General features: G+C 45.9%; 1 long non-coding RNA gene across 2 annotated transcripts in view; it reads left to right on the plus strand.

Annotated features, from left to right (window-relative positions):
* Positions 1-27010, plus strand: part of LOC112980407 (uncharacterized) — a 34623-nt gene continuing 7613 nt past the window's right edge. Inside the window, exon 1 of one of the 2 annotated variants that reach the window (XR_010391563.1) lies at positions 1-27010. This exon is cut by the window's right edge and continues 1877 nt beyond it. This is a non-coding gene — a long non-coding RNA (uncharacterized LOC112980407). The other variant, XR_003258420.2, reaches the window with a different exon arrangement.

Below are 27010 nucleotides of genomic sequence, written 5' to 3' on the forward strand. Positions count from 1 at the left end.
TGCAAAGCTATTAGTAGTTTGTAAATATTTACTTAGCAGCATCAGGACATTTCAGCTTATTTCTTTTCCCATGAACCATTTGTCCTTAATATCTTTTTATTGTTATTCCTGCCGCCTGATCAGTCCCCTAAATTGCCAACCGCTGTCTCTGTTCTGTTTCCTCGCTGACACTTTTTAGGCAGTTGACTTTCTTGCACATGGTTTTGCCTGATAAAACTTGGTTCTAGAAGCCCTGAAAGCAGGGCTGAATGGTAAACATTTTCCATGCCCTCGCAATGCTTATGACTAGAAAATAGTAATAATAGTATAATGTTCCCTGAGGAAAGAGCAACAAAAAGTGGTATATTTCCAAATCAGCTTGTCCGCTCAGAAGCACTAAAGCAGAGGCAACAAGAAGTGAATAATTCAACAAATGCCTGGACTAAAGTAACCGTAACTCTTGGAGGGAAGTGGGTCTACCTCTGTTGGGAAAAAGAAAATGTAAGACGGGTACATTGGGTTCAGCAAACCTCAAGGGCTCTTTTTCTCAAACCAGGTCATGCGTATATGACACCTGGAAGGATGTTTTTTGCTTTTATCACCCTGCTATCTGCACCCAGGCAGCTCCGTCTTGAGTCGTGCCGTGCCCATAGTGCTGCAGGGGCCGGCGATCAGGGCCTTTGCCCTGTCTTGGATCCGCAGCAGTAGGATGACAGGCAGGAGAGCTCTGATATCCAGCCTGACTCTGTAATTCACTGGCCCTACATATTCCCCAGAATATTTCTTATTTATCATACCTGGCTCGTTTCCTAGGACTGAGTCCAAAACTGCTTCGGATCTTGACGGCTGGAGTATCAGTGTAAATACAGCGTGCTGTACTCCCTCCAAGAGCAGTCCCCAACGAGTCGGCTGTGGTTGTCCCAGACAATAGCGCGATATTAAGATCCCCCATTATCAATGGTTTGACTTTTAAAAAGCTGTCTGCATAAACAAAGCCTATTTAGTTTGTGATTGTGCCCTGGAGAACGTCCTACAATCACTTTCATTTCCCCTTTTGCCTTCAAGGGGAGAGTTTGTCCTAGCGGTGAGAGCCGAGACTGGGAGCCGTGGCCTGGATCTATTCCCGGCTGAGCTATTACTTTGCTGTGTGGCCCTGGCCGTGGCGTGGCATTTTTGTTCTTCAGTTCATTCAACTAAATAATGAATATTCTGTCTGGAAATTGTTGAGAGAGACTCTTGTCCCTATAGAGAACTGCACAAGAACAACTGGATAAATGGTAATACGATGGAAATGAAAATTTAATAGAATTAAATTGAAAACAAAATTAAAAAACCACAAACTTTATTTCTTAAAGAAGTGCAATACAACCTGACTTTAAGATCTTCGATTACTGATAATGGGCACCCATTCCTTTTTGCTAGCCATCCATAGAATAAATTCTGCTTTATTCTCTTGGTTCTGCTATGACAAATCACGTTTTGTGGAAGGCCACCACTTGCCATGCAAATTTTTGCTTCCTTCACAGCAGAGTCTTACATAGAAGTTTTGTCTATCCTAAATTATATTCTCTCCCATCCTTAACAAAGGATTGGGGCCTTTTACAGTAGGGCCAATATTTTAAAACATTTGGATATCCTATATTCTTTGCTTAGGTACTGAAGGCAGTGGAACAGCCCTTTCCCTGAACGACATGCACTGGTGAAAAGCATCCTTTGCCCTGCCAGCTCCACGGCCGGGAGTCCCGTCACCCACCCGGCTGGTCTGCAGCAGCTCTCCAAGTCGCCTTCTCTCTCCTAGCAGAGATGAGCTTCTCTAAGTGATACCCGAGACTTCTAGTCAGCATTTCATTATAGGATTTCCTCAACTGAAAGGACGCGTGCCAAATTAACACTTTTCCTGGGGCCATGACCATACATGGGGACCATTTTGTAGCGAGAAGCTTTGGCACTTTTTCCCCTCATTAGCACTGGTAGTTAATTTGCTCTTCCCCGTTAGTCACTGCTGTTGTCAGATTTGTTTCATCATCCTCCAATCGCTCCTGTACGTGTACTTGTAATCGGCTGAGTGGGAGTGCTCGCCCCTGGGGAACATACTATTTCACGTGTGCCGCCTCTGTTTCCCAGCCGGGGACATAGCATTGCCCGGCTCTTGGCAAGTGGTCTGCAATGCAGCTGTCCTTACCCATATGTCTCTTCAGGAAACCTTTCTTATTTGCGCGGTCCATTTATTTATCTCCTAAGGTACGAGAAAGATTTCAGCGCTGTGGGTTTGTTTGCATTGCTCCCACAGAGAAAGAGAATTTCCTGCTTCCTGTGAGGGAAGGTTTTTGCTCCTGGTGCAAGTCTCCTTTGCGTTGTGCATGATTGTCATCTCCCTGTCCCTCCAGGCTCTGCTGCTTTTCCACTTGTGCTCTGGCATTTGCTGTGTCTTCCAGCATCTGAAGTCCCTGGAAGGTTTGTGTGTGACAGACCTGCCACCTTGCAGCCCCTCTTGCTTTTGAGCTGCTCTGAGGTGGGTGAAGCAGAAGCAAGAGTTAGGCCATGTCATCAAGAGAGAGCAGCCAGGGCGTTTAACTGATCCCCCTCTCTTTGGGCATACACAAAAGCCATAAGCAACACTGCGTGTGACTCAGCTTTCCAAGTCTGCAAATTTCAAAGCTGCTGATTTCATTGCCATAACTGAACTGGGGGTTGCTTTTTCCTTTTCTGATTTTTTAATTTAGGACATGTTTACATGGGAAAATTGGGAAAATTAATCTGGACTAACTAAAGGCTTGTGTTTAAAGTGGATTCATTCAACTGTATTCAACTTCTATGCGGACAGCATTTCGGAGACCTTAATTTGGTTTGTTGCAATTTGCCTCCAAAATGCATTAAGATAAACCAAATTAAGGCCATCTTTGTTCCAAAGAAATATTTTATGTATACTCATTAATTCTAAAAGTTCTTAGATTAATATTCGAGAAAATGTCCCTGTGTAGACACATCAACATTACTAATAATATTTGGCTGAAGTGCAAGATAATGGCAAAGTCCAGGCTCAAATAAAAGAGATGAATCATCTCTAAATCATATGTTACAATATAACAGGATAAAGGACAATTGTTTTGCTGGAGAGATGCTTTCATGCACAGAACAGCTGTAAGTCCATTTTGGCCTCATAGACAACAGCAGGGTGAGTTTGAACATTGTCCCATGTGCGTCCAAGGAGGGTAAAATAGCCTGATTTTGAAGGCACGTGTCAGCCAAAACAAGTGCAACAGCGGCAATATTTGATTTGCCAGGCTTTGTCTCCAGTGACACCAAAATTGAACATAGGATGGGTAATTGAATAAATTAATTCATGGAGAGCCTCAAGTGGTCACAGTTGAATCAGACCTGATCCAGAGACCTCTGAGGGTGAAGACACCCTGTCCCCTATTGAACTGTAAGGTACCCAGGTGCCACTGCCACGCTGCTGTCTGCATCCCGCATCCCTTAGGACGCTGTAAGAGGCAAGGGGTCCCAAGCTCTCCCGAGCCCACTGCTTGAAAGCTGCGGGCACTCTTTGGAAGCCAAAAAGTTGCTTCAGACTTGCATCAGCATATCCCAGGATAAGGTGAATTTTGTAATGGAGGTGACTCCTTCTGCCAGTAAAAATGTAAAACAAAGAGCTTAACACCTATCCATTACTTAAGCACACATGGACCCATTTTCATAGCCTTCCTCTCCAGTGCCTCCTGGAAAAACAGTTCCTTGGAAATTACCAGTAATTGTTTTATTCTCTTTGATCTCCACTAATAAAGCTATGGACTATCACTCAGCAGGAGCTGTTCCTCTTAGTTAGGATCTTTCCAACAGTAGTTACATTAGAAAGGCTCTGGGGAAATTTCGGTAAATGCACTTGAAAAGAGCTCTGCAAAACTGCTTAGACTTTCTATAAAAATATTTCCCCTACGTTTGTTCTTTGACTGCTCAGCACACTTCTCAGCTTGTTTGTTTTTCCCTTTATTGAAGCTGTTGTTGGACTGAGGTGAAAGCTAGAGAAGACAGTTGTGACTTCCTTGTCAAGAGATCTTACAGCAGCTGGAGAACAGAGCTAAAGATTTCTGAATCCCAGACAAGCTGCTATAGAAATTGAGCTTGAGAATAACAGTGCCTTGCCAGCTCATGATGTACTTTCTAACCATAGTAAGGAAGATGGCGGAGTGATGAATATCCATTGGTCTTCCAGCAGGGATCCCTTCACGTCTGATGTGATATAAGAGCCTCCAGCATCCCTGCTTATATCCCAGAATAGAAAATGTCATTTAATTTCCCAAAAGAGCAGCATTGACCAGACTTAAAAATAGCTGAGTACTGCATTCTCATGGAAATCAGTGTAAATTGGGCCTGCTGCATTAAAAAATCCCATTCCCCAGTAGGAATGGTTGCACTCTGGTACTGGTAGCCAAGTCGTTGTCAGATATTGGGAGATCTGGCGGTTCAATCAGTTCTCAGCTGGTGGCTCTGGACACACAGTAGCATCTCGGTTCTGCAGTCCACTTGGATAGCAAGTGGTCTGTTTAGGAAACAGGGAAATTGATATATCTAGAATTTTCAGTCCCCAGGCTTTAAGTAGTGCAGAATTAAAAATGCTGCATTCAGACAGAACTGAGCATCAACTTGGCAGGTTGGGTGAGCAAGCTGAGCACACGCCCACCTCCGGTGCATGCATGAAATACAGCCCTGAGTGAGTGCACGGCCGCGTTCGGCATGGGCTTGTTCTCACGAGCAGCTCTCTGCGAGGCAAAGGCTCTGTGGTCACCTTATGTAGAGCTGACAAAAGTATGGACGAGTGTGAGAAGATGCAAAGAGGAAGGCAAATGTCAGAGCCCCTGGGTGCTGATGGAAGAACCCTTTAAAAGCTATTTCACCTTCCAAATGAAGTGAACAATGAGCTACCCAAGCTGTGACCTCTTTTGGCTGCTGCTTACCGTTGTGCCTTCTCTGAAGTTGGCAATGGTCTTCAAACCAAAGGGTGGGTGAAGGCCTTTGAATGGAAGGGTCTGAAGTGTATCCATGTACCTGCCTCTTGCATAACTGGCAATTGGAAGCAAGAGTAATTGCACCAGCTGGTATCTTTTTTTCTTTTTTCTCTCCAGCTAGAAACTTAAAAAGCTTAAAGAACCAACTGCACAGCCTTAAAGTCGTATTTACTGTGTTTGGCATCTTGCCACAAGCATTTGGAGTATGGCTACTGTAGATGTTGATAGCTGATTGCTGCTTTATACTTAATGATCTCATGGATGTGCGAAGTAAAGAAGTATAATCCCCAGTGAAGACAGGGGCAGGGTTGGTGAGGAATAAAAGATCTCTTCCTCTACACTGGTTTTGATCTTTCTATAGGCTGGAAATGAAGAACAGTAATTAAAGCTTAACTGGAAGAGATCAGAAAGCTTTTAAAATTAATAAAACTTGTAACAGGCATCAAACATGATCATATTTAAAGGATATGCAGGCTGCAGTTTTAGTCTGTGCTCAGATTGAATTTATGTTCTTTCTGTATAGGGGTGCTGGCCCCAAAAGTGCTAGTGTGTGCTACAGGAGCGGGGACTGTGCTCCAGCCAGTCTGCTGGTGGCACTTTCCTAATCTCATGTTGGATTTTCCCTGCTGTAAATCCACAGACCAAACTGGAGGTATCCCAGATGTACACTGGTGTGTCAGGCCTTACCCACAGGGATGCTAGCAACTAGTGCACGGGAGTCTCATTCCCAGCTCAGTCACTCACCTGGAGCTGGTGTTTTTCTTTGAACTTTTAGAAGGTCATAGTTGTTCAGCCGTTTTTAAGGATGGGACCGTCACCCCAAGACATGCCTCCAGGAGCTGATGCTTTATGTAAAGAATCTCAAACTGCCTGAATTGACAGCATTGAAAAAATGAAACAAGACACTCCATTCTCTCCTGATCCTTTAAAGACAAAGACATCCTGAGTACTATTTGGGAAGATAACAACTTAATTGTTCAACCAAAAGCCCGCATTTTAATTTACCCATTATCCTTTCAAATAGAAATATGCTTTAAATCAAGGAAGAGACAGACAGACTGACCACTGCCTTAGAGACTTTGAAAGGCGTCAGCTTACAGCAGTTTTGGTCTATACTGGTAATATTTTCCTGCAGGAGATAGATTTTCTCTATTTGATCCTGGGGGGAACATGATGCTTACACCAGAATAGCCTTGCGCATCTACCACAACAACTGTTTAGAGCAGGGAACAGAGACAGTGATGACTACAGGAGACTCAAAGGCCTACGCTGAAGAGCTGTGCTTTAGATATTGTCGGTTCACTAGCCTGAAGGGGCTGGTGAGTGCAAAAGGTTCAGCATGGACATCGGAGACCTCGCCAAGAATGAAAACCTCTTTCTGCAGTGCTGTGGCATCCCGTTGTCTCAGGGCTCTGGCCACGATATGGGTAGCAAAGCTCTAAGCTGGGGGCACTCCAGCAAAGGCAGGTTGCATTTTTTTCCAGCCTAAATAAGTCCTGTATGGAATTAACACACTTTTCTCATCTCCAAAGCTGACCTTTGGGAGGATGAAAGGAGGCAAATGGTCCACCTCTTTCCTTTTACTACCTGGAAACCAATGAGAGGTTAAACTTCATCTGCACTAAAGTGATGTGCAAGGAAAGGACAAAAAGCAGCCAGTACCTCCTGCCAGCCTCGATCGAGAGGGGACGATGAGAAGGGAGAGGATGTTTCAGCCCTTCACTGCCATTTATTCCAGCACTAAAAAAAAAAGATTTTTTTAAATCCTAATGCTGAAACACCTACTAAAAAGAGTACTAAACTACGCCAGAAGAACATCTGGGAGATAGGACTTTTTGCATTAACCCAGATGATTTTTTTATTTATTTTTACTGCAAATGAACTCTCAATGGCTTTCTTTAAAGGTCACCTTTTTTTTTTTTAAACTACTGTGCTAGGAAAATGCTTTTAAGTTTCATCTGCTTTGTGTGTGTGCATTTTCTAAGCCCTGGGTTTATTTCTTATTGGAAAAATGGTCTTGGATCATGTCTGAGTTGGAAATTTTATTTTATGTATCAGATGCATAGGAGACAGGTTTTTTAACTCTTTGAAAACTTGATTTCTCTTTTTTTGGTGGGTGCTCGGCACTAAGCCTTTACACCTCAAACAAATCCTGCCTTCTGCACCTCTTCCTCCTGCCACCTGCTCTCTGCCAGCATCTTTTCTGGGGCCCTAAATTTCCCTGTTTTAGCTGCTTCTATCTCTGCCTCGCCGTTGGCACATGGAAGGGGTTAAATGGATTTTTTCAATTCTGCTTGATTACTAATGAGCTATTATTTCCTCTTCCTGGCACTATCACTGCTAACAGCTCCAGAAGGAGAGGCTGTTTTTCCTGCAGTGACCTCCGTGGTACGTGGAGAGGTCTGAGGTCTGAAGGAGAGATGCAGACATTTTCACATGTTGTGCGCCTCCAGATGTTCACGGGCAAAGTAAAGCTTTCCAAAATTTGATAGCAAATCCAAAATGTTATTACATCCTTCTACACTTCAGTATCCTCTCCAGAAAAAGAGCTCTGTGCTGACAAATAACACCAGGAGGGCAACAGTCATGTAGGAAGGCACCAGCTAGGTTTGTAACCATAAATCGTTATTGGGGATTAACTCTCTGGTCAAAACTGGTTGCCTGAGGATTACTCATAGACAAATAGATTTTCAAAGGTGCCCAAGTCAACTCAGATTATCCAGACTTTGTCCAAACTCAGCCAAACCTTAAAGCACTCTAATTCTCATGAGAAGTCTTGCTTTTAGGTAGATTAGGAAGAAACCAGAAAGAAACACAGAAGGACAAATGCCCACATGAAAAGCATCCAGTTTTCTTTTCCCTAGGGGCTCATCATTTGCCCCAAACCCATTTGCTTGATGCAGGCACAGAAGCTGCTGGAGGTGTTGTGCCATTGCGCAGGGCTTGCTGAGACAGGATCAGAGAAGGCTACAATCCCTCTCGAAATCTGCAATGGTTGTAGAACCAGGGCTACTTCTGCATAAAACTAGCAACCTGCATTGCTGTCCTTGAAAGCTGGAGTCAAACACTTTAACCTAGGCTAGCCCTAGGCTACACCAACTGTTGCTCACACTCTGCAGGACATTTCTTATGCTCTTGTGCAGAATTACCTTAAACAAAGCCATAACGAGTTGCTTCCTTGGACATAGTACATGAATTCTATATTTATTGATTACAAAGCAGCACTGGCTTGAAAGGAATCTCCCAGGCTGCTCACTGTGCAAGTATGTCACATAACTCTTCTATATTTATCAACCTTCATCTTCAAACTAGTTAGATTTTTGCTTTTCTAATCACATTAGAAGGCTGTTCCTGAGCCTCACTCCTCTGATGGTTAGAATTACGCCTCCAATTTCCATCTTAATTTATTTATAGCCAGTTGATTCATGGTGCCAAATAAGTAATACTAGAAATATAAAAATAAAAAAAACATTTAACAATCTGTCCAGACTGAGAACAGAGAATGGATTAAAGATCTGTATTTTCATTATTAACTAAGCATATGATGGTACATTTTCTTAACAGAAATTTGCATTTCAGGAACAGATAAATAGCCTACATAGATGTTACTTTAGTGAAACCAAAACAGTTCTAATCAATACGGTCATATACAATTTCTAGCCCAACAGATTTCCACCATATCACCCTTCTTCATAGAATGATTAAAAACCAGAAAGCCAGTGATTTGGTCTGAAGCTTTCTGGACCTTTATCTGCTGAATAGTTTGCCTTCAAGAGGCCAGAAGTTACCGTAGGTGCAGCCTTCTTTCTTCATATGCTTATGAGAATGGATCAGCTCTTATGGTCTACGTTGCATTGCAGCAAACTCCACCTTCTTTGCAGTCCATGTAAAGCCAAATTCCAGGGGCATGGAAACTCCTTCCCTCTTCTCCAGGGCTTATTGCCTATCCCATCAACTTGAAAGCCAAAAGGCTACATCTAAAATGATTTCATCTTCCAAAAATTCTGACTTCCACAAGAACATTGCTATCTGTAGTTACGACAAGATGGCTGTTTGTTAGTGTCTATTAGCAATAGCGTGAATATTAGTTAGAAATGCTGAAGAATTTTATTCCACAAAGACACATTTGGGAGAGTATCTTATTCCTCTGCTCTGGAGGAGGAATTGCAGTGTGAAATTTCATAGCTTTCCTGCTTCACTGGCACTAATAACTTGTAATCAAGCTATCATCAGCTGTATGATTCAAAGGGTTTCTTGTTATTTTAACTTCCCCGGGGAAAGGTTTACTCCTCATGGTGTTCTGTCACGTCGTGCTTTCACCTGCAGTGAGAGGGGAGGGCTTTGCTTCATCCCGCTTTGCTTTCATGCTTCCTCCATGGACCTGGTCATACCTGTCACCTTGTCACCTGTCAGGTTTGCCCTGCGTGGCTTAGGTGGTCGGGTGGACCGAGTGCGGCTCATTTTGCCTGGTGCAGGTTTGAAGCTGTTCTTCCTACAAGGGCATGACATGGATGACGTCCAGCAAGGGCTGGTGATGGCCAGGCACCAGCTCATTTGGATGTGGTAGAAAATATCACCGATCTCCTGTGCCCTTTGTTTAGACAACGTACCTGCAAACAATTGTTCTGCGGGCGGCTTCCGAAGTGTGTGATCTTCGTGGGGAAACCCTTGCCCTTTGCTCTGCTGGGAGTCACGGGCTTTGCCATTTGCCCGTGTCTCTTGGCAGAGCTCAGCCGGGTGGTTTGGACGCAGGTTGTGACATACGGGTGCTTGCGGGCTGCTTTGGAGACCTCACCACACCTGATGGCCGCGGGTGGCTGCTGTGCTGCGCTGCAGCTCACAAGGGCCTAGGAAACCCAGGTTCTCCAAGCCAGCACGGTCCGGCTTGTCCTTCCGCTCCCGTTGCATTAGCACAGTCCTTGTCACTTTAAACCCTCAGTGCTTTGCTCTCCCTTCCTAGCCAGCTAGCTTCCCATCCACCAAACATGTAGTTGTCATGTTTTCTCCCTTTAGCACGGACACTGGGTGGCATCTCCTGTTCGGCTTCCCACCATGGCCCGGGAGGAGGCCGGGAACAGCATCCAGGGCAGGGCGCGGAGCCCAGCAGACGAGCACAGCCATCCGTGCCTGCACCCAGGCGAGCGTCAGGCCTCCCAGTCACCGTCCCAGTCTCCGTGCAGGCTGGCTGGGTGGGAGCGGGGCTGGGGGCTCGCCGCAGTCGCTGGCAATGTCATGCTCACCTGGCCCGCGGGGCCTGGCTTGAGTCTTGGCGCTGACACCCTGCTGCGGGATAGGCTGGAGCCTCTCACCCACGCTGAATTGTTTCCTTGGCCTGTGCATGTCTGTAGTATGGCATATGCTTCTTTTCCATTTGATAACAAAAGACATGAAAAGATGCATAGTGATTTACTGCCTGCAGAAATGCACACTGTAATGCGGCTGCAAGATCCCTCTGAATCTGCTAAGGCGATGGCTCCCGCCCCTTCGCAGCGAGCACATGGAGAAGTCTGGGAATTAAGAAGTTCCCTGACCGCCACCTCTGCATGTCCGGACAGCCAGTGCAGGAGTTAATGCAATACTGCATTGCAGCAGCACGCTCTGCACCCCAGCCTGGACCTGTGAGAAAAGGGAGGAGAAGGAAAAGCAAACAAATCTTAGGGCTGGAGAGGGGACGACTGAAACAGAAACAGAAAAGGAGGAGAGGGAAGGACTGTGACCTGACAAAGAAACCAGCAGGCTCATTCGCAGACCTTGGCTGCCAGATGGCCTTGTCCTGCAAAAGGGGTTTGGGGCCTTATTTGTCCCACCAGGATCAGCTGGGCTTTGTGGGGACCTCACTGCTGGCTCTCTGCGTTGCTCAGTTCACAGGGGATGTTAATGCCTCTTGCAGTGGCCTCAGCCTGAATTGCATCTCGCCTCTGCAGCGAAGTCCCCGACCGTCCTGGGCAGCTCAGCCCCAGCGTGACGACGCTCCCGCCTGTCCTGTGCCCTTTTCAGCCCAGCTCACTTCAGCAGCCGCACAACTGCGGCTGATTTGGGAATTCTGCTTTCATACGCTGTTCTCAGTCACTTTATTACTTTGCCAGACTCTAACTAATCAGCTTGAAATTTCCTCCATAACATTTAAATTACAAAAAAAAAAAAAAAAAAAAAAAAAAAAAAAAAAAGGCTAAAATATTCCAGCTGCTCAAGAAAGGGAAGAGAAGGTAAAAAAATGCATTGTGTCCTCATTTTAGAAACAAGGCAATGTTTTGCTTTGCTGTGAACACCCACCGTCCAGGAGTCTAATCCCCATGTGAGCCTCGGAGGGTGCTCTGGGGTCAAGGATTTGCCGTTCTCCCCCTGTGAAATTTGCCTGTGCTGGGACAAAGCTGCTGAAAGGCAGCTCTGTGCAGTGCTGGGGAGCAGTCCTGATATGCAAAGGTTGATTTTGCTCTTTTAAGGCGAGCACTTCAGACAAGCCCTTGCTGAGACATGAGTAGACCCAGCTCTCACTGCACTGCACATTAAAGTACCTGGGCTGGGGTGGGGGAAATCCATGTTTTGGGGGTGACTTCCAGCTGGATGTTTGTAACTTGTGGAATAGCTGCTATCACCGCTTCACAGAGCCATCTGCTGAACATAGACCAATTGGAGCTGGTGAATTCAGTATCCTAGATTTTATTAAAAATCCTGTCTATATGTGGAGTTGGACACTAACTGTTGACAATGTGAGTGGACTTTAGGTACCAGACATAGCCCAGTGGCTTTAAAGAAGACCCAGTCCATGTGCTGGGCAGTAACTTGTATTATTTTGATTTTGGATTTTGGTACTCTTTAATTAAAGGTCCTGACTTTATAATCCAATCAATCTAGATAAATAACAACTGTCTTTTGCAGATAAAGTTGTAGGCTTATCACTGCCCAACAGCCATATTTCAAAGACGATCCATAAAATTACCTACCAAATCAGCGTACATAGCATCTGGCCGCTCCAGCTGTGTGCAGGCAGAGCTCTGCACTTGTGCTGACAGCCGCATTCCCTCGACACGATGCCATCCTGGACACACGTCCCCGCCAGCCCTTCTCCTCTTACCACCATCACAAAGATGCTTCTTCCTTAGAAGTCTTATCCCCTCTACTACTCATCCCATTCATCCCACAAAACCTCTAGCTCGAAGTTATGGTAATTACAAGGGGGATGTGACAAAGCTGGAGGATGAGACGTAATGCAATTAGTAGACTATTTTACCTTCTTCACCTTTTCCTGTGGAAGAGCGTTGTTCTAATGAATAGTATCAAACAACCATTTCATTGTGACCTAATTGAGCAGTTACTTGTGCCGCAGAGGCGTCAGTGAACCCATACGGGAATGCTTTTCAGGGCTCGGTGGGAAAGGCAACATCTTGGATTAGCACGTATATGCATAGGGGGTGAACGGGCCAGTCCTACCTTTAATGCCTGCTTGTTTGCATGAGCCTTGCTAGACTTCGCCTTCCTCTGAAGCAATGTGCCCAACACAACACCAAGAGCTTGGGGCAGACCCCAGGCCTCATCTCCACTCCTGCGTGTGAGCAGCTCTTTTCCCGTGCCCTGAGAAGCTGCATTTTCTCAGTGCTGCTTCACTGGGAAGTTGCACTGGCAGAGGTGAAAGTAAGAACAAGTGAGGCAGTAGCAGCAGGGCTGAGTGTGCAGAGGGTATTTGCAGAGCCAAAAAGCCTTTACAGACCTGCCTAAGCTAAACTTGCCCCCAGATAGCACTGCTGTCTCGTTTCCTGGAATATATTACCTACACCTAGCTGACAAAAAAAAACAGAGGAAAAAAGGCCATTTTGTAATGCAATCAAACCTCAATTGCCCATTTGTTTTTGTCCTTTAAAAGAGCTAATAACTTGGTAATTGGTGGAGATGTCTCCTGGGCTCCATCAGAGAAAGAGAGATTTTCCCACCATGAAACAGAGAGGGATAATCTTCTAATGAAGATAGGGAGGTATTACCCAAATTAAAGGAATCCATGTGGATTTCTACCTGATGTCCAAGCCAGAGAAACCTTGTTTCTTTGAGTGTTTCCTTTTAACAGAGTGGAGATTTTTGGTGATATTACTGTAGTAAAGCCTAGCTGGAGTTCTCCTCTTGGCAAGGAGGGATCCCAGCCCACTGAAAGGTAGCAGGGGTTAAAGATACATGGAAGCATTTTCACTGCCATATCTATTAAGGAGCTATGTGTCTAGCTTTATGTGTCTAGCTCGGGTCCAAAAAATATGCAAATAACCTGAAAATGGGCCCTAAAGTTCAGCTCTGGCACTATTTGGAGTCTTTCTCGGAGCTTCATCTTGTGACTGTCCCAGATGGGTGATTCCCAGTGGAGATGGCACTCGGGGCTGTATGGGGCCCGGGTGCCATGGCCCGAAGCCACCCAGACGAATGCCACCTCCAGAGCACTCACGTCCACCCAGCAGAGTTCAAGCGCTCTTTGCTGGCCTGAGCTTTTCAAAAAAACATACTTTAGTGATGCATCCTTGGGAATGGAGGGGTTTTATTGCCCATCCTGAGAGACTGGTCTAATTTTTCAAAGAGAAAAGCTGGAGTGCAGAAAAAGCTTGAGGCTCCACCTGAGCCAGCCTCCAATTTATTGTCTTTCAGTCCCAGTGCCAGGAAGGCCCCAAGGTATATGGGAAGCATAAACTTTTAGCCCTTCATTATATCGCACATTAATTAATATTAAGATGCTGCTCTATGCTGCTTTTATCCTTTGCAAAGTACTTGTGGTTTCTTCAGGATCCAGGAGCTATATAACAGTAAATTATCATTTTATTGAAGTGATTGGCTTTATCCTAAAACAGGTTCTTAAAGAACAGGCTTTAAAGGTTAAACTCTGTGCCAGGGTAATATGTATATCACAGTCCCGGGTGCCTTTTGTGTTTAAAAACTGAAGGTTTCCATCTGTAAAAAGAGGAATTTAGACATGCTGATAGTCTGACATTTAAATGTGAGCAGCGGAAGATAAACACAGTCTGACATAAAGTAAATGGGGTGATATTAGGGAAAGTTAAATTTCACATATTCCTGCTGCTGCTTCTGCCTGCTGGGCTGGCGGTACCCGACGGCGAGCGTTCCCGGGCATTAACTCCGCCGTGTCCCGCGGCTTGTCCGGCCGGTCAGCACAACGCGCATGGGAAGCATCGCGCTGGCCTGGCAGCCTGTTCAAAACCTTTTCTGGTCAGCAAATGAGCCTTATGTACCTACTTGCAGCTAGAAAAACTAGCTCAGAAGGGATTAAGGGCTCAGGTCTTGGCTGCAATCTCAGCAAGCAAGGCGTTGTATGGCAGTTCTGGTCGGATGTTTTGGTGCTGGCACTTTATGCCCATCCCTTACGCAGGCAACCTTGAACTGAACCAGCAAAACTTGCATTCGTGAATATTTTCAAAATCTCTCGCCTCTTCGGTAAACTAATCCCACACACAACTGTATGTGACAAAACAGCTTTCCGGGATCTTGTCTGGCTTTCCCTCTTTAAAGTCCCGAGGGTGTGTAGGCAGGTTAAATAATGCAAAAGCAGCTGTAATTATCCTGTGCAGTTTCTCTGGAAACATTTGAAAAATATTAGGGAATTGGGCTTTTTCTTTTCCTGGCCTCCTTTTCCAGGGGTCTAGAACAAATCTAATGGTTTAATGAGATATATGACAACATATGACATGAAGGAGATTTTTAGTGACTTTCATTACCCAAACTCAATTAGAGGGGAGTAATCAGCGAGTCCCCTGCCGTGACAAGTGTGAAATGAAATGCTGGCAAGATGGGACAGACAGGAGAAGCGAGACTCGCTGCGAGAAGGCACAGAGATACTCCCGGCATCCCCCACCGAAGCCCTCCCTGAATAATGCAGCATGCAGATTGCGGATTAACAACTCCTCTGCTGTTTTCTTTCCTCCAAACTGAGTAATTAAACATAAATAGCCCCACACGCTATTGTTTTAGAAACCATGGATTTGATGTCAGATAAAGTCCTTTGTTTGCTTGTTTCTTGGGAGGGGGAGGAAGGGAAACACAGGGTGGTTTGGTTTTTGCTTTCTTCCTTTCGGTCCCACAGTAAGATTTTTGATTTCGGTGTGCGTTATTATACCCGTGGCTGGGCCTAGCTTAGTGCTGTTTGGTGCTGGGCACGGGAATGTCACGAAAGCTGTGCAACCTCCTTGCTCTGGGGCTGGTTCCCGCAAGAGGTGCTGGTGCCAGGTTCAGCGCCGGGAGGAGCGGCAGCCCGTCGGGGCTGTGCACGCGCCTCCGTTTCTGAGCTTGCCGGGATTATCCACAGCAAGCTGCTCCCACTGAGACACACGTTCATTCGTCCGACTGAGACCCGGAGCCTGCGTGCTCTGGGAACCGGTGACATGGAAAAAACCACGGATTTGCAGAATGCCTGGCCAGACAGCACGGTCTGCGATTTGCCTCGGGCGCCTCTCTCAAAACCCTGGTTCCCTTTGCGAGCGAAGAGCGGTGCATCCACCGCTGCCAGAGGTAACCAGGTAAAGTGCTTTGAAGAGGCGGACGATGAGTGAACCCCCCCGAACAGCTCGGTGAGGATTATACGTGCCGGCCCACACTCGGATATGCTGCAATTTTACTCGTGTTCAAGGAGAATCTCAATTAGCAAAATGCATTCGTGTCCGCAGCATAAATTCTTTTCCTGGGAACATGTCATTCCCCAGGCAGGCGGCTTTGCCGGCTTTTGCAGGATTAGCTCCAGCACTTTCCCAAATGGGAGTGAGCAGAGATCAGTTTAGACATGTCCTTGCATTATTGCAGGAGGGCAATAATACAACATCATGTTGTTCACAGAGCAGATGAAAAGACACCACTTTCAGGGAGCAGTGTGATTCCTACTACAAATCACCTCCTGTCACTGAAAAAAAGAAAAAGAAAGAAAGACTCATCAGCTCCTGGGAAATGGCTATTACTTTCTGATCCATTTACATTTGGAGATTCCTTAAGCAGTGTAGATTCAACGCTGCCCAAGTGAGGAAAGCAAATGTGGGTTGCAGGAGACACGCTTAACTAGTCACTTACAATTCCAGGCAAGGCTTTTGCTGTCATTACCTTCATGATTTTTTAAAGACGCAACCAACAGCATATGCAAATTAGCACCTGAGCTTATTAGGGGGGAAACCTACTGCATACGTAAGTGCACAAATGTGACTGAGCTGCAGGCACACTAGGGATATTTTACACGGTCACTCACACCCATCATGAGGCCTTTAGATTGCTGGACTGGTTTCATAGGGGCAGGTGTAACTGGGATTTGGCTGCACTGGGCTGGCAAAGGGAGCTAAGGGCTCACATCTGGTGGCGGGGGCAGCCCTGCTGCCCCTCCGTCCCGTGCCCTGACCCTGCCCTGAAAAAGCCAGTGGAGTCTGGCCAGGTTCGTGAGCTGAACCAGCTCTGAGAAAGGTCTCCTGAGTGCCAGGGTGGGCACAGGGGACGATGCCCGAGCTTCCAGTGGCAGCAATGAGATATTAAATTGGCTTGATCATATCAAGCTCTGTCTGCAGCATTGCTCTTTCTGTCTTCTTTTTGGGGATTAATTGCCCGTGCAAACGCACAGCCCTTCTGCCTCTCCACCCTTCCCCTGGCTCACGGTCACCTTGCACCCCTTCCCGGTGGCATAGGGGGCCGTAGGAAAGTGCCCAGACGTGCACACGAGGAGTTGCAGCCCTGCGGGAGTGCACTACAAAGCATCCTGCAGTCCCCAAGAAGTGACTTCAACTTTAATGCTCCCCGACAAGATAATTTAGTCATCTTAGCAAGTGCGACATCCATCCCAGCACTCACCAAGCATCCTGGGTTCATCTGACACAGCCATCTTCCTTCAGGGTGTCTAATTCAATAAGTAACAACACGGCAGAGTGGATGCTGCAGAAGAAGGTGGTTGCCAGATACTCGGTAATGCGGACAGACACAGCAAGACGAAGAGGAGCCTTTGGTGGAACAGCTGACCATCACATGGGTTATGCAGGTTTTTTAGTAAATAACAATTATTATACAAAATTTTCATTATAGGACAAATACTCACAATAACAATATATTTAAACTCAAAACTATCTTCACCAGCTTTTGGACATTTGAAATCTGTCCTAGTGGAATTACACTAATGAATGCACAGACAATAACAATGTATGGAAATAATGGAAAGGCAAGATATTCCTCAATAAGGATCACATTTTTAAAGCATTGTGATAGAAACAGAAAAAAATCATGATAGACAGTATCTGCACAAGATTGTGGCTGAAGAGCCAAAGGTTACAAGCTGCAAAAGCTGGGCCCATCTGGGGAATGCTGGATACACTATTTTGGGACAGGAAGGAGACAGACTGGGTACTCAGATCTTTTCTATTGCTAGCAAGTGAGGTTTTTTCTTAGGATAAATATTAGCTGGAAAGGACTGAATATTAGAATGTATTCCTATGACATCTAGCATTTATCTGTCTACAGGAAATACTAGGATAAAACTGATGAAATGAAAAGCTCTCTGCAAGATATCATTCCAGCCCAGTGAATTCCATTAGTTTTCCTGGGACTAGGCAGAGAGCAGGTCCCCAAAGCCTGTCCCTGCAGACCGAGCTTTGGCCACGCAGGTTGACTACAAGGCAGGCTGCTCCCGCAGAGAGCCTAAGCCAAGGATAGCCCAGGCACAGCCGAATATTCCCCCACAAAATACCTAGCGGATGCCCTTGGACTCGGCACGGAGCAGCTTCTGCTCGTGCAGGCACTGCTTTCGAAGTTGGTGCTTTGGTGGCATACCCAGCAGCTGGTCACTGGCACTGATTGCTGCACAGCGACGTCTATCTCGAGAGGCGACAGGAAATTTATCTCCCAGCACCTCATCAAATCAAGTGCAATTCCTGACCGTTTGCCAAATGGGAGCGATAACCGCGCTAAGTGCCTTGCAGGAGAGTCCTCTCCAAATCACGTGTGTGGATTGTGAGCTCCCGTCGGCTGCAGTGGTATATGACTTGATTAAGCCCTTGCATAGGAGAGCTCTGCTGACCTGCCAGGAAAGGTCAGAGCTGCCTCTCTTACACTATGGACATTTTCTGCACATGGCACATTAACTTCCTGGATACTAAAAATCTGTATCATGCCTTCAGGTTGCCAAACACAGTCCAATTTGTTCATGTTAGCTAATTTCCCCTGAGCTTCATGATCTAAAAGAAATTGGTACTTTTCCTTTCTCAGCCACTCGAAAACATTTCTCTTCTATTCTGCAGGGCCTTTCCCAGAAGTATGAAGGTGGGGGAAGCTGAATAATAAATAACCTGTAAGTCTACAAGTTCTCTGCTCCTCATCCTTTACCCCCTGGAAGGGCCCAAACGCAGTCGGTCCATCCCAGTCTTTGCATTCGGGGCCTGCGAAGGACTATGCAAAGCCACTCTGTGAAATGAGCGGGGAAATACTTCACTCACCAAGACGGCTGTGCTTTAACTGCAATGAAACACCTACTTAAAGAGAAATGGCTCGCCTGGTCATGCAGTCTGCCCACTGCTTTGAGGTTCATCACAGGACTTCAAGCAAAAACAATTACTTACAATACAGTTATATGTCTGACTCCTTGCAAAGTCACCATGCAATGTTTGGAAAATTTCCAGAAAATGTGAATCCTTTTAAAATGAATGCTGGGAGTATCTATAGGGGGTCATGTAGAATATTCATAAATATATACATACTAGTTAGTGCATTGCCCTGAGCTCAGCTTTCCATCGGTGCCTTAAAGCAGTGACTATTGCTAAACAGCACTGAACTCATATTTGACATTCTCTAGCCATCCCCTCTAGCAACTAAAGGGATGTAAAGACAATATTGCAAAGTAATCTGAACTAGTTGTCTAATGCAAAGCTGGCAGGCTCTCAAAGCTAGTCAAGATATAATGAACAGGTGGAAAACATTGGCGAACTATTGTATATTTTCTGCTTCTGCAGGAATACAATGGCAGCATTATTCATCCAGGGCATGGTACAATTTCCTTCGGCATGCCTAGGAGTCCTCCCAGTGATTTCAATAGGAGCTGAATTGGAGCCTTTGTGGCAAACACCCAGGGAATAACTGTGAGCCCTCGACTTGGCCTTAGCGGGATGGTGGAGCATATGGGGTCCTATTAAGAATGTCATATTCTACCTTCAGTGTTGCCAAGAAATCCAGGTGATATTCGCTTGCACCTTGGCTTTTGGCTTTTGGACAGGAAGAGCAAATCCAGTCGTTTGAAAACAGTTGGCATCTTTTTCTGTCACCTCTGCGAATAGATCTACTATTTGGCAAAAATATGTAACAAAATGCCAATTACAAATGTCAGGTAAAGCCTGTCAATGTGAATGCAGATTACATATGTGAGGGAATGGAAGAATTGTGTTTTCAAGGGGCAGGAGTCCCTTGAATGTGGTTTTGTTCCTGATTCTGCTAATTCACAGTCCCTTTGGGACATGTTTTCTCTGTTTCCTTCTTCATCTTCTCTATTTACACTATAAAGTCTTTAGGGCAACTATTGCTTTGCCATGTTTTTACTCAATACCTAAAACTCACCTGAATCTCTTCATCATCACTGTGAATCGAAGGCAGAAATCTCAGATTGTTTCTTCAACAAACTGCTGTATGGCACCGAGCACAAGAGTCCTGCTCCCGGATGAGGTGCCCAGGAACCACAATAGTGCCAGAATTAGAACTATTTTAAGTCTGGATTTTAAGAGGTCTGGATTTAACAATGCTTTGCTATGTATCCACAGTAAAGAAACAGCAAACAACACCTAAATATTTCAGAGTCCTCATCTGTATAAAATTAGATTCTTCCACTTTCCTCCCTGTCAAAACTTCAGCAAAGAGGGGAATCTCTGTGCCCTGGGAAGCTTAGCTGTGAATGCTTTCAGCTATTCCATCGCTTGTGTTATAGCTTGGTGCCTACAGTCACAATTAATTAATATGTGTATGCATTATCTCCCACCAGGCTGGCTGCAAGAACGCTTTCTGGCCTGGGAAGTATTTCTGCCTCATTTGCAGTGACTCCCAGACTCACACTCTATCTCTAAATATAATATATGCCGATGTAATTTATTTACGACTAGTTCAGATGCTAAACTGACGAAAGATGATGAAGAAACCCAGTATAACCAGTGGAGAAGCTGGTCCTCTCAGCATGCAATTACTTATCCATGCCACACCAATATTGATACATGGGTATCAAACCTATACAGATGTGACGTTTAGACATGAAAATGACAATTACCTTTATAAATGCAGTGAATTGAGTTAGGTGATTGATTAGATTAGACTGATAAATGATAGATGGTGGTAAACAGATTTGGCAGAGCATCCCAGGTTTCTTTTTCACAGCCCTAAGTGTCAGTGTAAATTGTTTTTAACATAATTCTGAATCTCCAAGTCTGGCAATGGGTAACAAATCAGCTTGCATCCCTTGGCTGGTGGCCTCATCTGTGCCTTCTGGCACTCTTTTCTGTGCCCCTCTGGTTTGAATACAGCTACCATTCTGGGAGATATAGAAGGAAATTTAAACACAATAGAGGAAGGGAAGCGATTAAGTGACTCAGATACAAGTATGGGAATGAACGTCTAAGTTGCAAGAAATAGACATTAAAAGCTGTCAAGAAGATACAGTCAGCAAAGATATATTACAATACTGTTAATTTAGAGACACTGAAGACCGGAACCACTTCGACTCCAAGTTTTTGGCCCCGACTCTTGCCCATAGTGTTTCTTTCCCTATCCTGCACCTCCAGGCTCCAGCTCCCATGCCGTAAAGGCAAGAGTGATACAGCTGGAAGCTGCGAGTCTCACTCCCAGCCCCAGACTTCTGCCACATCTCAGAGTCAGCAGTGTGACACATGCCTCCAGTCAGCCATGTCCTACTGTGAAATACCTTCCTGCTATGGAAAAGCAACCTCTAGTTCAGGTGGAAAGTAACGTCATAGGAAACAGCATCTGTGTTCACGAGGACTTATCTCTCAGAGCCATGAGAAAGCCTGGATGGGTTCATCTCACCAGCTGCGGGTACCTCGTTGCAGCCTGTACACAAGGCTCCTTCCAGAGCCAGTGCAGAGAGACAAGGAGGTCCATGGGGTAATTAATTCAGCCCTAGATGGTATCCAGGACTGGGGACAGCTTCAGGGGACACTGGTCTTTCTCTACTTTGTGCTGTGGAAGGCCTCTAGCTAGCTGGTTTGGACTTGCTTGACTTACAGACGGCTGAAATCAGGTAAGATAAATGCCATGTGACGTTAAGGCAGGCCTTTGGGCCGTATTTCTGAACTATACAGGCACTCGGTGTGAATTTTAATAGTACCTCCCCACTCAGCACCCATTCCCGAGATTTAGTCTTGCCTGGCAGAGATTGCTTTGGAGGATTACTCATGCTTTTGAAAGTACAACAAAAAGATCCTTAGGTCTGCAGAGATAATTGTTGCTTGGACTCATACTTGCTGTCTGTCCAAGCTTATTCCAGTGCCTCTGAGTTTTAGGGTAACGCCACAGCAAGGATTAAAGATTTCCCTTCTCATTACAACAGCTCTAGTAGAATCTGAGTCATCAATCATGCTTTCTCCAGAGTCTCTTTATGCTCTGAAGCTGATTAGCTGTTGAAATAATCCAGCTTTGATGGCAAGCAGTGCTTTATTAATACCGCAACTGACTGCTTGCCTCCCATCATTTGTTTTTAATGGATCCCATGCTTCTTTGTTCCTTCTCCTGCCTGTGGAGCTCTCAGGAAGGTTTGGTAAATAACCATATGCTTAGACACACTCTGCATCAAAACAAAGCCGAAAATGCAAATGGTGCTTGTTGGGTTCTGGTTTTAGGATCTTTTCAAAGTGTGTGATCTGACAGTCTTTCTTCTGCAGCTGAACGCTACACAGGCATTTAGTGTCTTCATCTGCGCAGGGAGCTGCTGGGTCCTAGGTGGCCCGTGATTCCCGTGCATGGTCTCCATCTGTCCCTGGTCTGCATGAGGAATATCCACGGAGCTGGGAGCGATCTTTCACGCAGACCCAGGGAGGGTCTGTGCACATGACCGTGGTCACCAGATGAGAGAGAGGATCGGCAGGAGCCCTGCTTCAGCCCGAGGGGACTGAGCTCCGCAGGAATGATGCGCAGGCCAGAGAGCTGGAGAGACCCGGCCCGACACGGAGCCCCTGAGCGGTCAGCAGCACCAGCACCTTTCAGCCACCCTGTAGCCCCTCACCGGCCTTTTGCTGCCCTAGAAGTTCTTTACTCTGCATGTTACCACAAACACAGACTTCCTTTAGATGCAGCAAAATGAGGCTTTCTTTCCCATGTTAATTAAGCAGCACCTAAGTGGCAAAACTTGTAGCTGAACAGTAAGGCAGCAGACATTAACTGGCTTTAAATTAGCCTAAAAACCCTTCAGATTGCACCTGACTGAGCAATGGTTTTACCTTCCATCTACGAGAAGGCAACAGCTCTTCTGAGGCTATATGGTCACCACCTTACATTTGGGGAAGCTGCGGAGAAAGGTGACGGCTGCTTTCGCAGGCAGACCCACAGCCAGAGCGGGAATCGACTGGGTTTCAGCTCTGCTGGGCTGGCTGCCCTCAAAGCATGCAGCGTACCTTCAAATCGGTTCTTTCTGCAGCTGAATGCAGAATTACAGGTTTTTTGAAGTATTTAATTTAAGAGGCTCAAAGCTTTGTCAACATACTTGAAGTGTTTTGGGGTAATAAAACTACCCAGTGATACAATGTCTCATTTATATGTAAATTGTGAAGAAATTAGGGAACGCAAAGGACTACTATTACAGACATTACATAGATAATAAATAGTTTGCATACTTGCTTTCTTAAAATCCTTTTTGCCATATTTCAGCTGAGATTATAAAAAGAAATGAGTGTTTTGGGTGTGCGACTTGCTGGCCAGATCCTCAGAGCTCAGTGTAGTTTCAAAACCGAGCTCTTTCCATGTGCCTTGAGGCTGGGCAGCCAGAATCATCAATCATTTTTTTCAGCCTAAGCCGTTGATTTTAAATACGTATTCAAGCCTCCCACTGATATCAAGAAACACCGCTTTCACACATCCTGAGGTGAAAGGAAGCCCTCAGCTACAGCGTGCCCCATCGTTCTGGACCTGAGATGAGATGGCTTTGAGATGTGAAGACATGGGGATGGGGATCAAAGATCAAACTGGATTAACGCCTCCTCTTTGGTGGGATTTGAACCCGTGTTTGCAGAAGGGAGATGCTGGCACGTTCTGCCCCAGGAAGGCACCAAGCACAGCCCGTGGGGCATGTTGTCGGTGCCCCAGAGTTGTGAGGCTCAGAATAGCTCTCGATGGAGGCCCATGAAATCTGCAGGACACAGATAAATTGTGAAGGTGCTACCTGAGGGGAATAATGCCAGAGAAAAAGTGGCCAGGGGAATGTCACCATCAGTAGCTTTCCAGTGCTCTCCATCTGAGCAAAACAAGCGTTTGCAGGCTGTTGGAGTAGAAGACTACTAATACCTTCAGGTTATTGCGCAGGGTGAGGCAAGACTGGGCTATTTACCTTGTCATCTTCTGATGAAACAGGGTAAAGGACAGCTCTGTGCCAATTTACTTCATCACAGTCCCATTCAGTTACTGCTAGTGCAGCTGGGAGGTTGAAGATCGCAGCCGTCAGCAGGGCAATCTCTTGCCAAGAGCAATCATCTCCCCGGCTCTGGTTGCAAGGCCGGAAAGGCTAGCGAGTCCCTCAAACCGTCACGGCAGCCCTGTGGCACTGAAGTTAATTTCAGGGATTATAATTGCGGCAGGCGAGCTCCCAGAAACCGGGCACGCCTCTCGCCCTGCCAGGCTGTCCTGGCACCGCCTCGAAACCAGCTCGTTGCGGCCGGAGTCGGGCACGGAGCAGCCCGGCGAGCCTCCCGGCCCTGGCCACGCGCGGGACCCCGCTGTCACTTAGGAGAAGACAAACAGCCCAAACCACGCCGGATCGGCAAGTGACCCCCCTCTTGCCATTCCTCGTGTGCTGGTACCACCAGTCTTCGGCAGAAAGCTGCCAGTTCGTTTCGAGCATCGCTGATGCAGAGGGCTGGTTTAGAAAGGTGGTGATACAAAAGGCACTATCAAAAGTCTCTGATGTTTCTTGCAGCTGGAAACTAAAAAAAAAAAAGAAGGTGGTACACATCCTTAGTCCTGTTCTAGAGGGAGCAGGAGCAAGAGGAGCGAGACCAAGGAAGATCGCATCTGATATCAGGTTTTTTATAAACTGTCACTGCCTGGTTTTGCTCTATACTTATGGATTGCATAGGTAATGTTAATGGCTAACTATCTTTGGAAAGGCAACAGGTATTTGATAATCCTACACAGGTTATGTGAGTAGCACTTTTCTATTGTAGGGTGCTGTTTTTATTGAGAGGACTTTTTTTTTTTTTTATGGGATAGAAGACAGTATTATTGTGATGTTCCTTAGCACAATAAAATTCTCTGTAACACAGAGGATTTATATAATTATGTAACACGATCTGGAAAAGTATTAAAGTACTAAATTAAGAATCGGGTGGAGACAATCCCCACTGAGATGCTGAGATAATGTCTAAGCATATTAATACTGGATATCTTATTTTTCTCCCAATATCTTGAGAGGATCCTATTGCACATTTTCTTTCCAGTGGAGATGTAAAGAATAGAGGAAGGGACAAAGACTGTGCAGCATTATCAGCAGGATTTAATTGATCCAACCAGCATGATGAAGAGGCTCTTGTATAGTCAGTGTGGGAGAAATCTTTGTGAGCTATTAGAGAATAAAATCCAGATCAATTGGTGTCCTGTAGTTTCAGCTGCCTGAAAGCAGGTAGGTGATCAAGATAAGTCTGGCTCTTTGAGTCTGTGAAACCAAGCAGTTCTCAAGAGACCTGAGATTTATCTTGCTCTCTTTGTTATGTCTGCAGCCACTGAAGGGTTTAAGCAAGAGATGGGTCCTGACCATGTTAATGCACAAGTTGCCAGTGGCCCATCCTTGGCCGACTGTGGAGCAAAAATCACACACGTCATGTTCACAGCCAGTTACCCGAGCCCGGATGATAAGCAGCGACCTAGATGAGGTCTCGTATCTCAAATGTTTAAGGGTTTTAATGAGTCTTTAATAACTTGGAGTCTTTGAACGGGCCTCATAGGGAAAACTCAGTTGCATTCCTCAATCCAGACAGCAAATGCAAAGATCGCACTATATTATTTAAAACGTTTGTAATGCCCTAACACAGGGGTTTAAATGGTGCTCAGGTGATGGAGAAGGCTTTACACAGAGCTTGAATTTCACCCCCAGATAACTGTAATGTTGAGTGTCCCAGTGCGAGGTCAGCCCTTGGGGAGGGGAGCAGTGTGGGTGGCGGCTGGGGCACCCGGGGACGGCTGCACGAGGGTGCTGCACCATGCCTGCTCCCCTACCTGCCTTGTTCCTGCTTGCATGCCATGCTTTTGGCTCTCTCCACTTCTTTTTATTTAATTATATGTATTTTAAGGAAAACAAAACACTAGAGGGAATCTAATTACAAGGAGTTTATTGACTTGAACCTCCTTCACGGCAGACTCCTAACCCCAGTCATCTTTCTGATGAGCCAGAAGAGGTGGAGAACTGTTTCTTGTGTTTGGAGACACTTTGACCCTGATCTGATTTAATTGGCCTCTTGCAATAATCTAGCATTTACCAAGAGCCAATTTAAAGGAGCTACCATCTGATTTTTTTCCCCAACAGAAGGATTAACCCCATTAACCAGGAACTCTGCGTGACACGTTCATAACCTCAGAAACAACGTAATCCTCTCTCCCACTCTGCCATCTCCTTTTCTTCTTTTGCAGCAAGTAGGAATCACTATGGCAGGCTGGGCGCGAGGTTCCCGGGTCTCTCTCTCTCTGCAGGATCCGGGTGATTTTGGGGCAGGCTGTGGGTGTACGTTGTGCTCAGAGCAGGGCGGGGAGGTGGCAGGCGGCTGTCTCGCGGGGCTCGGGGATGCCGTGGCACTGTGGGACGTGGCCGTGAGTCATGGCTTGGCTCACGTCCTCCTCACCACTTGCCCAAGCTCCCAGATTTCTGCCTCTTCCCCCTCAGCCTGCTGATGGGACGGCACAGCAGAAGCTCATGTTCCTTTCAAAGTGTCTCATAAATTGGTTTTGCATGTTTAAAGAGCGCAATTTAGTTTTTGCAGTGCAAAGGCCCCTTGCGAGTCCAGAATCCAGGTGCTGGTGCCTTATGCGTCCCTAATAGAAAGCTGCTGGTGACACAGCTGCGAGGAGACGAGCTGCAGCTGCCTGCAGCATAAAGCTGCATGCGTGGGTGGGAAGTGGGTATTTGGGAGGGCTGCTGAGGTGCTGAGCACCTTTTCTGCTCCAGTGTCCTGTCTGCAAGAATGGTTTCAGTGCTGTGAGTCTGCCTCTAACCTGCTCAGCAACTGTCCTCTCTGGTAGTCGCTTCTGTGTGTGCATGGGGGGAACCTGTGAGCAGCTATGATTTGCTTAGGCAGCTGTTTTTCTGCCGCTTGAAAATAAATATTGAGGTTTTTTTATTGATGATGGGTTGCAGGTTGTTTAGAGGCTGGGTCACAGCCAGTGTCAGGCGCTTTGCACTGCAGGGCTGGTGAAGCTGGAGGGTTGTGCACAGGGAATGCCAGAGGGAGGGAGTTCTGGGGAGCCCTGGCTGCAGTTTTCCTTAAGCAAGCTTTTAAACATCTGAGTTATTTTTAAAAAGCTGTAAGAAATAACTAATAATTAGGAGAGATGGAGTTATTCCAATTTACTAATGAAATGGTATTCTTTCCAGCTAAGAACTGAGATGCATAAGGATGTCAAATCTGTAAAAGGAACAGAAGGTAGATGTCTCAGGCAGCCTAATTTTATACACTATAATGCCTTCCTTATCATTAATAGCACCATCCTACACTAAAAAAGTGCCTTGTCTTCCCAAAGGACATGAGACTGTGTTACCACTGTTGGCCTAGTCCTGAGGGCAGATAAATTGATAACGACTTTAGTAAGAAATTAGTCAGATGCAAGCCAGCACAGGGTGA

Source organism: Dromaius novaehollandiae, chromosome 14 (assembly GCF_036370855.1).
Source record: "Dromaius novaehollandiae isolate bDroNov1 chromosome 14, bDroNov1.hap1, whole genome shotgun sequence".
Classification (NCBI taxonomy): domain Eukaryota; kingdom Metazoa; phylum Chordata; class Aves; order Casuariiformes; family Dromaiidae; genus Dromaius; species Dromaius novaehollandiae.